Source organism: Cupressus sempervirens, chromosome 9 (assembly GCF_028749045.1).
Source record: "Cupressus sempervirens isolate cs-2001-9-10 chromosome 9, ASM2874904v1, whole genome shotgun sequence".
Taxonomy (NCBI): domain Eukaryota; kingdom Viridiplantae; phylum Streptophyta; class Pinopsida; order Cupressales; family Cupressaceae; genus Cupressus; species Cupressus sempervirens.
In genome coordinates, this window is record NC_143126.1 from 26867820 (window position 1) to 26880038 (window position 12219).

The following is a 12219-nucleotide window of genomic DNA, read 5'->3' on the forward strand; positions in this document are numbered from 1 at the left end:
TTGGAAAGTTTGAAGGTTGTTGACTACATATTGTACTAGCCTAAATTTTTGTTTTTAACTCTTGGGCGCTAAAGGGTTTTCTTGTTATTGCATCTTCTTTTCCTAAAGGTTTCTTTGGATTGTTTGTTCCTCTCAAGCTTCACACTATCTCCATATTTTGGCCTTGGGTCCATGTTCCTATAGGAAAGATCATATCTAGCTCTATAAATAGTATCCTAGGTTTTACCTAGTGCCCCATCTTTATGTTGCAGTTCCTACATGGGTCCATATCCTAGGTCTTCCTCTTCAATTCTAGGATGAGGAGATAATTGAAGTCGCATCTTGGTTCCATCCCTCAAAGTTTGGAATATGATAACTTCACTCTCTATTTATAGAATGACTCCTTAACTAATCACCAACATTTGAACTTTTGAAGGCAGTTAAAGATACCCATTGAGAAGGTGCTTAAGGGTGCTCCTCTTGTTAAGAAGGCTTCTCACTTGCATGTTAGGATCCTAGTCAAAATTCTTGCTACTAATTAAAATTAAATATTGTCAATGTATCCACTTCTTTTATTTTCTTCCATTTTCATGCTAAGAATTATATTTAGGATTCTTGAAACTATCCCATAATTTTGAACAAACTTAAGACATAAACTGGAATACTTTGAAGAGTTGACTTTATGAAATTTGTAATTTTCCATCTTGGCTAAGAAATGAACCTTCACATCTAGACAAATTTCTTTGACATCCATCCATGAAGGAAGCCCTAAAGGAATAAGGGGGTTTAGTTTCAAGAGGCAAACCAAGATAAGTCACAGGAAAGGTCCTAATCTAGCAATCCAAGACTCCAACTATTCTTCCTTGTCTTTTACCTGGAGTATTTAAGATGAAAACATAGTTGTTTTCATAGTTAATAAGATGATCCGAGGACAAAGTGTATGAATAAAGCATTTTTTACACTCAATAGTATCCTTTATAGTTGATTCTCCCATAATCACCTTATCAACAATAAACTACTTGTGAGAGCACACTAGATCCTTCAAAGAAGGTTTCAAGCCTTTAGAAAGGAAGGAAGAGAAAAAGAAAAGAAACTTTTCCAAGATCTTTTAACTAGACATTTTCACTCTAGAGTGAAAAATAATTCTAGATATTCTTCTAGAAACCTTGTGTTTAGATATAGTAATATGAAAGAATTTAGAGTTTCTACCCCCTAAGTTCAACCACAATGCTATAGATCTCTATTCCAAAAATTCTCCTCTTTTGTAATAATGTCATGGTATTTCAACAAGGTAACCTTGTATTTATCCCCCAATCATTGAAAATCCCTTTAATCTTGTATATTCTTCTAACTCACATATAGTTCCAATTTTATATCACTTTTTCAATGGAATACATCCTAAAAGACCTCTTTGTTCCAAAATTTCACCTTACCTTTATTAAAAATCAATTATTTTTCCAACTTGAACATAACAGACCTATCTATCTATATATCTCACCACTCTTGGATTTTTCCTCTTAAATTAGGATGTTCTAACCACATTTTTTCAAATTTAAAAGAGGAATTTATTTTAATATTTTAAGCATTTAATACTAGAGAAATAGGAAAATGAACTAAACCTATTGTAGGAAGGGTCACTAGGGTGAAATAGAACAAGTTTAGTTGGTTAACCAAGAGAAGAGACCTATCCAACTTAACTTGAATCATGTTTTCCTTTGTTCTATGGTTAGATCACATATAATTCAGCACTTGAAGATAAACATCCACTAGGGATTGAGAGCTAATAAAGCTCATCAGATCCAACCTGTCCTCTAAATGGCTTTGGATCAAAACTCTTCCAACCTTCTTTGAATCTCTTATGCTAGTATTGAAATCCCCAAAAATGAGCCAATTTTCCATAGGAGTAGGGTTTCTAGAGGCATTCAATTTCTCCCAGAAGCCCAATCTACCCACATTTGTGTTGGGGGGAATAAACATCAGAGAGAATCCAAGAGAATTTATTCCTAATATGAAAAATAAAATACACAAAATGTTGTTCTTAGACAAGATCAACTTACCTTGATCAATAACCTTGTTCCAAAAGAAATCTACTCCTCATGATGCTCCTTGGGAACTACAACCCAACACTTTACCATTTTTTGAAAAAAGAAAGTAGTTCTACATTTTCACTTGGCATCCTTATTTCTTGAACCTGAGTTATACTTGGTGTATGATGTTGAGCCATATTTTTCATAATGTCTTTCTTGTGAGGAGTACTTAAGCCTCTTATGTTCCAAAATACAATCTTCATTTAGAACATATAGCAAAGATCTCCTAGATGCTCAATTATTTTCCATCCATAATTTTAGCTTTACTCTCCATTTATCTAGTTTTTTGTTTTTTTTTCCTTCCCAAGCCAAGCTTCTTCCCTACCACATGAGGTTTGGACTTCATCTTAGAGACCATGTTGAAATTGGAGGCCAGGAATTTATTCTTCATCTTATTAACCTCTACCCATTGACTTTGATCTCTATCTACTATTTCCAAGCTTTTCTCATAAATAAATAAAAATGGGGTTGTAGAATGAACAAAGGTAGAGGCTCCTACAAATCTAAGGAAATCTTCTCTAACCCATTTCAAAAAGACATAGAAAATCACTCAATCATCCTCCCTACATTGAAGTAACTAGACCTGGCAGCACCACATGGACAGAACTCTGGCCTTCCTCAAAACTAATCTTCCCAAGGTCTCATTCTTCAACATCTACTATCAAAACTTCCTAGACCCTTGAGCCTTTCAAAACTCCAATCTCAAAGGAAGGATTATCAACCAAAGGAACCTCCTAATTATGGGTAACTTTAAGCAACGTCCCTTTGTAAAAAATTCTAAAACTTCAGTAGATGTAACATATTTTGGGGGGGGGGGATTTATTTTTGATTGGTGATATTTTTTTCTTTAAGTAGAAAAAATTAATTATTTTGGATTTTTTTTTCAATCATATTGAAATTCTATAAAATATTGGTGAATCTGGTGCACTCCTTGTCACAGTATAGGGAAGGGTTGAGGGACAACTCCCCCATGAGGGTTTTCACGGGTAGCACCCCTGATAGCTCAAATAATATTATAATATTAATTAACATGTCCTAATTTAATATTATACCATATAAAATATAGAAACCATATTTTTATTTAACCATTGGATGGTTCTTAATCAATAGCCCAAATCCTATTTCGGGAACAACCTTTTTAAGGACAACAAGTTTTAGAGAAAGTTCCCAAAATAGATACATGTGTCCATAATAAAATTTGATTTGGGCCAAAGTGAGAAATCATAAAAAGTTCCATGGAAACTCTCTAGAAAAGAGACACCTATCAAATGTATGTACTTAGCCTATAATTGAGCTTTTAATTTCTACCACATATTGGCAAATATGACCATTGATAGAGGCAAGCCTTGGAAATTGTAGGTGATAATATTTAATTTGTCATGTGGAAAGATTATATTCTATTGGCTAAGTCATCACTAAAATAAACATAATTATGTATCATTAATGGAAATTGGATGAAGCATGCTACCCTATTTGCATAGAGTGCTAGCGATGTCACCATCCGAAAAGTGTAAAGAAATTTACCAATTTTAGGGTCATCAATGAGTGAGATTCTCCATTTGGTGAGTATTTTCCACTAAAGTAAACCCTAATCCTAATTTGGGTCCTTAGGGGAAAGAGCCAGTGGATCCATTTTCCTGGTGACTAGATGGAAAATTGGGGAAACCATCGCAACTAGCTATGGATCCATAGGATGCGAAGGAAAAAGACTTTATCTTTGAGTTTGAGATTCTACCAAAGCATAAATATCTTCTTCTTTCTCCACCAATAGTTTCCAAATGTGATTGAAAAAGGGGAAATAGGAGGAAGGAGTCAAAGAAGAGGGAACTCCTTGTTTAGCCACCTTCTTCTTCTTCACAGTGCAATTTTTTTCCCGATGGCTAGCTTTGTTACAAATGAAATAGGAGAAAAAGAGGGGTTCAAACTCCACTTCTTGCTTTAAAACCCCTTACTTTGATTTAATCTCAATAGCCAAGGAAATATTCTCTAGTCTCCCAATGATTACAAAGACCCTAGCATAAAGTTAATCTAGATTTAGCTAAAGTATTTAGGTCAACAGAGAAGAGTTCCCCAAAGCAAGTTGCCAACCCTTTAAGGACATCCAAGTTCTAGAACTTCAGAGAAAGGCTTGGAAACCTAACCCAAGCTAGATCTGAGAAGAATGAATCATCATAGTTTAACTTGGACGACCATTTCTAGAAGGAAAGAGCCATATTTCCAAACATCATGATCCACCATACAAGGCATAATTACAATCTTCTTTATTGGAAAACTCAAAGGATAGAAAGCCCCTTAGAAAGGTTTCTATTTCCACATGGCTTTTCAGATGTCATTTCATTTTTACAAAGCTACTATTAGTTTCTATATTCGAGAGAGGACCAAGAAATTACCCTATCAGAGTCAATGCCATCAATGTTGTTGAGTGATCTAGGATGGGCTCAAGGAAAAAATACAATATTGTCCATCCTTACAACCCATCCTAATCAAATCCTTGGAGTGAGGAAAAGAGTTCTTACCTTTCGAATCTGTAAAAAATCTTGACCTATTTTTTGGATTGTTGGCCACCTCCTATTGTTTCTTGGAAATGTTTTCCTTACCATTACCTTCCTTTGGAGAGCCATAATCTTCTTTATTAGAAAGAAAGCCAACTGACATAGGAATAGAGTTTAAAACTTTCTCTGATTGTGGAAAGATGATAGCAAAAACCTCATGAGGAATCAATACACTTGCTCTCCCAAACTTCCAACTAGGACCCCTACATCCTAGCTAGTAGTAGAAGAGCCTATGGAAACCTCTAGATAGCCATTCTTTCTCAGCTCTGAAGCATCCAAATTTTAAAAAATTTCCCCATAGACCACATGTTCGAACCTTAATTTTGATAATAGAAAGGTAGGAATCATTTTTGTTGTTTTTCATTAATTTACTTTTCATTATTTGTCGTGGTGAATGGGTGAATGAAAAATGAAAAATAATGAATTGATTCAACGTATTAATTGTGTTTTAATTTTTAGTTATATGGTGTTCAATGTGACAGTATGGGTTTTGTTCTTTTGTTTTTTATACTTTTGATCATTCTATCCTTCTTATGGTCATACATTGTGTTCAATTTTCATGGTTATCGAAATGAAAACATAGATATAATTTGTATGTTTTAGCATATGAGTTTACATCCAATTCATTAATACTTTATAGTGATGATTGTTCATTAGATATCTTTTTTGCTTTCTTGTTAAGAGAATAAGTCATTTATTTTTAAAGTAAAAAACATATATTCATTACATATCTATTTTAGGGAGTTATACCTAATAATTTAGAAATTAAATTGTTTGACAATTTGTTTGATTGCTGTAAATAGAGATGTTTTTCGAGGGCTTGAGTTGTATTTTTCAAAAGACCAATATGTTAACCAAAGAATTTCAAGAATTTTAAAAATGGATGTGAAAAAGTATGCCAATATTATTTTTGTTTATTGTTATAGCTAGACTTTCTCTATATGCCTTTAATATAATGAAAGGCAATATTATAAATTGACAATTGCCTTGTTGTATTCATATGTATGTGTGCATGTTCACATTTGGAGCACATCAAGACACTAAGATCTACAAAGAATCATCTCAAGATCACAATGGGGAAAAAAATGAAACTATGTAATTGGAAAAGTATTCACAACTAAAGAAAGTGACAACTACATTCCCAAAAAGAATGGACGGACAAGATGGTTTTAGTTTTAATATTTTAATAACTACCAAAAGCGGATGGTGCATTCTTGGTTAAAAGTTTTTGTGGTAATAGATTTTTGTGATAGGGAGTGAAAAAGACAATCTTGGCCGTAGTTTCATGTAGTTTCATACAGAGAAGACGAGAAATGAAAATTTTCTCTTTTTACATTTAAATTTTCATTACGTTTATGGTTATATAATCGTTTCACTTAGCCCTTTCATAATATTCAAAGTTAAAGTTTTTGGCTGCAATAAAAATCTGTTTTAATAAAGCTAAAATGTTTCCTGGATCGGGCTGCATCCTACCATTCTTCCTAAACATTCTTGGTCAAGTAAAGACTATATGTTTTGGGGACAAAAATCTGTTTGAATGAATCTGAAATAGGCATGGGCATTTAGTTACTTTGGCTGCAAATAATAAATTCAAAGTACGGTTATCCGGTTGCATGTGATGGAATGGTCTTAACTCTTCTTTGGGCACCAAAAATACTATTGCTTGGGCTGCATGAATTAATTTATTCATGGTAGAATATATGGCATTATATGAAGCTTTTTATTGACCATGAAATTCTGATTTTACAGTGGGAATGTGCTAAGTAAAGATAGCCAAAATCTTCAATTCAGATCCATTCCATGTTAAATTGGTACCTAGATGTTTCAAGAAAACTAAATGTTTAAGAAGTATGTCACTAAAAGAAGTGTGGAGAACAATGGTGGGAAAATGAAACTGATGAGATTTTCAAATTATTAGAATTTATTTTCTAAAAATTAGCAAGTTACCATTTAGTGAATCAAAGTCGAAGTGTGTGTGTATGTGGGTGTGCGTGCGTGCGTGTATTACAATCAAAACAAATGTTTTGGTGAGTTGAAGGAATAACTGAAAGAATGATCTATTAGTTTCAAGTCACAAACCAATAGCATTTACTGATAAATCAAATTTAATAATCTAAGTATATTTCTACACTTACATTATACACACAATTTTTAAAAAAACGTTTTGATGAGTTGAAGGAATGGCTGAAAGAAAGATCTATTACTTTCAAGTCACCAACCAATAGCATTTACTGATAAATCAAATTAATAATCTAAATATATTTCTATACTTAACAGCATATGCACAATTAAAGAAATGTTTTCATGAGTTGAAGGAATAACTGGAAGAAAGATTTATTACTTTCAAGTCACTAACCTATAACATTTACTGAAAAAATAAATTTAATAATCTAGTTATATTTTTACACTTAACAAATTTAATAATCTAATTATATTTCTACACTTCACATATTGGTAAAAGTGAAGATTTCTAACAAATTCTTTCTAACAAATTCTATGCTTGGAAAAAGTAAAGGCTACTATAAAAGTGCAGATTTAGAACAAATTCTATTCTGTCGACTCCTCCATTTCCAAAGCAAAGTGAACATCAAACTCTATCCTATCCACAAATCCACTTGGTTTTTAACTGTTCCAATTTTGTTTCTTGTAAACCTAAACCTTAACACACTACCTATCATTATCATTAAATACAGCTGGCAGAACTGATAAACATGAACCTCTTTCGAAGTCGCCAATAAGTCTCTCCAGATATTCTGCGGGGAAGCAAAGTTGAGGGCTTCAAGAAGTCGCCGTATTGTTGGTCTCTTCCTATAGTCAATTTGCTTACCATCATTTTCCTTATCAAGCATCTGGTCAGCTGCATCAAGTATGCGTCCCGCTTCGTTCATACTGCGAACCCAACCGACCAAACCCATATTAGAGGCACCAAGCTCTCTGTCCAACGCAAGCCTTCCACAAGCAATTTCCACAGCGACGACGCCAAAGCTGAAAACATCCGATTCAGAGCCGGCCCTGTGTGTTTCAAAGCACTCCGGTGCAATATAACCTAGGGTTCCACCAGGGTTTGTCTAGTATGAGCTGTTTTCGTGCTTCATCAAGGGGGCCAAAACATAGTCTCCAAGGCGTGCCACAAAGTTGCAGTCCAACATTATGTCGCTGGATTTGATGTCTCTGTGCAGAACGCGTGGGCTTGATTCCACATGGAGACGGTGAAGAGCCGAAGCCAAGCCGCTCACTATTCTGAATCTCTCGCTCTAATTCAGATCTCCAATCTGAGTTTGTCTAGCAAACAAATATCTAACGATGGATCATAGAGTATGATTCAAAATGTTGATGTAAAAAAGATACACACATAGAAGCTCTTACAAACAAATATCTAATGATAGATCATAGAATGTGATCAGAAACATGATGTTAAAAAAGATATACACAATAAAATCTAGAAGCTCAAAATTACAAACAAATACTTAGATTATAAAGTGTGATCCAAAACGTCCATATAAAAAAAGATATAACAATCATAGAATGCAATCCGAAATGTTGATATAAATATACACAATCGAATCTAGAAGCTCAAAATTATATATAAGTAACTATCCAGATTACCATTCAACATGTACTGATAAACTAGAAGAAGTTCACCACTTTTTCATGGCATGAACCATCCTAAAAGAGGAACTCAATTGGGATGGGACAAGCTGTCAAGTATTGCAGCCATTGTTTCTCCATCCTCTAGATTTCCTCTGTAAACACTTCGAATCCTTCCCATCCGAGTAGTAAATCTTCGCTAAACTCAGCAGTTGCTCTACTTAGCTCTTCAAAACTGTCTCAATAGGGAATGATTTGAAAGATTTTATAGAGCATCCAATCAAATAAGTTTTAGAAAATATCTAATTACATCTTAGATTTGAATAGATTTATTGGCCATCCTTAAACATCACATACTAAGGAATAAATTATGCTTCAAAAAATAAGTCAACTTCAACTATTTAACACTTTTAGATAGGAATCAAGTCTTAGTGTGTGATGTTTATGACATTCGGATTTATTGACCTATGTTTTATTAGAATTAGTTCATAAGTAGTGCAAAACCTTAAGCAAGTTTTGTGTCTTAGGAACCATTCATTTGAAAGGGGTCTTCCACCTCTAAAATTACACATAAGACTCAATTTTGATAGGAATCACAAATACATGAGAAATATAAAACCATGATGGTTTCCTATGGTTCAAGGCAACACCTTACATAGGTCTCCAAGAATTTTCTAGTAAGTTTCAATGGATCAAAATAACTTTATTTATAACTTTATAATTTCTATCTTTTTTTTAATTTTATAATTAAATTAATTTATTAAAGAAATCCTTTAAATTTTTAAAACGACCTACTTAATTGATTCAATGTAGTCTCCATTTCTTCGTAAAATATCTGAAAAAAGAGAAGCACTTGTTGTGGTAGAGTGAGAAGGAGTGGCTGTAAGTTGTGAATGTTCATCAAACTTCACATCTCTACTAACAAAGACCTTGTTTGTTGTCAAATCATATAACCTATAAGCCTTTGATTCTTCACTATAACCCATAAACAAACACTTATGACTCTTTGGTTCTAACTTTTCCCTTTGTACATCAAGAATGTGTGCCCAAGCAATACACCCAAATACTTTAAAATATCTAATGTGAAGTTTCTTACCACTCCATGCTTCTTTAGGGGTGATATTTGTCAGAGCTTTGGTGGGGATTCTATTTATAATATGTGCAGCACAAGAAATAGCCAAACCTCAAAATTTATTATGCAAACTTTTAAAATGTAACATACAACAAGCCATTTCTAAAAGAGTTCTATTCATTTGTTTAGCCACCCCATTTTGTTGAGGAGTATAAGGAACTGTTCTTTATACCTTAATACCATAATTTTCACAAAATGACTCAAATGTATAATTGCAATATTCACCCCATTATCTATCCTTAAACATTTAATTATTTTGCCATTTTGATTTTCAACTAATTCCTTCAACTTTTGAAACAATTCAAACACTTCTTTTTTCCTTTCAAGAAAATAAACCCATACTCTCCTGTTGTAATCATCAATAAAAGTGAGAAGGTACTTGGCACCTGAAAGTGAAGGATACCTTGGTTCACATAAATACTATGAATGAGTTGTAATGGATGATTAGATCTCCATGCTTTGCCTGAATCAAAAGGATATTGATGATGTTTCCCTAACACAAAACCTTCACACACACCTTCACAAGCTGAAATTTTTGTTAATCCTCTAACTATATCCATTCTAATAATATCTTTTATTTTTCTATAACTTAAATGTCCAAGTCTAGCATGCCAAAGTTGTGACATATAATCAATCTGAGCAATAAAAGAATGAGAGAGTTTATATTTATTATCAAGAAACCCCATAAATTTAAATAGATTCTCTTCATGATCAACTCTACCAATAGCAATTATATTGCTTGAGTCTTTTATATCTCTAACAATAACTTGATCAGCATTGACAACAAACTCATATCCAACTTGAACTATTTTGTATACTGAAATAAGATTCACCCCCAATCCTTCAACCAATAAAATATTTTTCAAAAGCCAAATTTGTTACATTAACAATTCCTATTCTTAAAACTGGAAGTTTCATTTTATTGCCAATAGAAATTTCTTGATCTAAATTCTTCCCTTCATAAAAAACAATAAACAAAGATCTATCCCCAGTCATTTGTGATGATGTCGTTGAATCTAAAATCGAATCTTTATGAGAATCTAAAGCAATGCATACCCCCTTAACACTAGATTTACTCTTGGGTGTAGCAAATACCTCCTCATTTGATTTCTCTTGCCTTTTTAAAGAGATAGCTATGAAACTATGTATATCCTTCTTTCCATCTTTAAACCTTTTGTGCTTGGGCTTATATTGTTGCCTTTCATTGTCCCTTTTCTTCAAATAAAATTTCTCCATGTGATTCTCACCTCCACAATACCTGCAAATAAAGGGCTTTCTAGCTTGCTTTTTTGCACCATCATTTCTAGAAAAATGGTTAGAACCTTCATTATTTCAAAATTTATCATTTCCTTTCCAATTCTTTTTTCCATCATTTCTAAAAATTTACTTTTGGCTATATATGCATGATTCTTCTTAATATGCCCTTCTTTAATAAGTTGAACTTCTTCATCTAGAACAAATTTGCAAAATTGATCAAAAGTTTGCTAGGGGGTATTGGGATTTAGTTGAAGAACCCTTTTCCTTGATTCATTAAATACTTTATATGTCTAGGGAAGCTTACTTTCAACCATTGCAATCAACTGAAAATATTTTTTCGTATATTCAGCACCTATTTTTTTGAGCTGAGCATTTAAAAAAGTAACTTCATTGAAGTAATCAGACATTTTTCCAAAATTAGATGAATCTAAATTCATCATTTTTTCTTCTATATTGAACATGCTAGCAATTTTTACATCTTTATAATCTTTATCTAAAGTCTCCCACAACTCTATTGGGTTATGAATATCAACAAATCTTCTATTTAGATTGGGGCTCAAAGCTTTACCAATAATACCTCTAGCTTGCTTCAACTTGCATTTCCACAACTCCTTTTCTCTATCAGTTTGTTGAGGTTCCCCAATTTCTTTATTTACTATTCTCCATAAAGCCTTTTCTCTTAGAGCATTCTTGACTGCAATCTTCCAATCTACAAAACCACTTCTATCAAAGAAAGGAAAAACTTCATTTGAAGAACCCATGTTAGCAAAAAAAACCAGATTTCAAACAAATCTAGCAATACTCTAGAAGCATAACAGCCTTGCACGAAAGTATCACTGCAAAAATATATCAACCTTGCAAACAAACCATTTCCAACAATATATTTGCCTGCAGCAAAAACCCTCTAGCAATATTTCTAGCTGAACTTCTAAATGAATCTCCAGCTGAACCTAGCTAAACTAGGCTCTACTACCATGATAAAATAAGGAGATCTAATATCTAATTGAGATCTAATATATTAGCAACAAGATAAACACTAGACAATAAAAAATATTACAAATAAACACTTAAGCGAAGCAAATTTTATTCACAAATTGATTGCTAACAAACCTATGCAATGGCCTCTATATATAGAGAGCCTATGAGATGAGGACATTATAGAAGATGTTTCTAGAGGATAAGTGGATAATGTTGTATGACCTAGTTTCATGGAGGACATTCCTATCTTGTTAGGATAATGTTGATTGTTTCTAACAAATAATTCATGCCCCAATAAAATTGACATTTGGGATTATTGGTCACATATGAAAGATGGTCTTCTGTGGCACTAATACAATTGTCATACTAACAGACAAGCTGCAAATTATAAGCCAATCAAGAAAAGCGTGAATTGATATAGAAAAACTCTTTTTGTTCATTTATTATTTGCAGCCAGTCATATGTGAAGCTTAGCAAGTGCAAGGCAAACTGAATAACAATTAGTATATCAATGGAAAAATATATCCTTGTGAAAATATACACAAGATCATATCATTTGCAACAGTTTTTAAAACTAGAATAAACCTTTTCAAATCAGAATAAATGCATCAAATCTAATTGCATACTTAATAGTATAAAACTTGTA

At 32.9% G+C, this 12219-nt stretch overlaps 1 pseudogene; it reads right to left on the reverse strand.

Annotated features, from left to right (window-relative positions):
- LOC149537455 (uncharacterized) overlaps window positions 1–12219 on the reverse strand; it is a 49420-nt pseudogene that overhangs the window by 24071 nt on the left and 13130 nt on the right.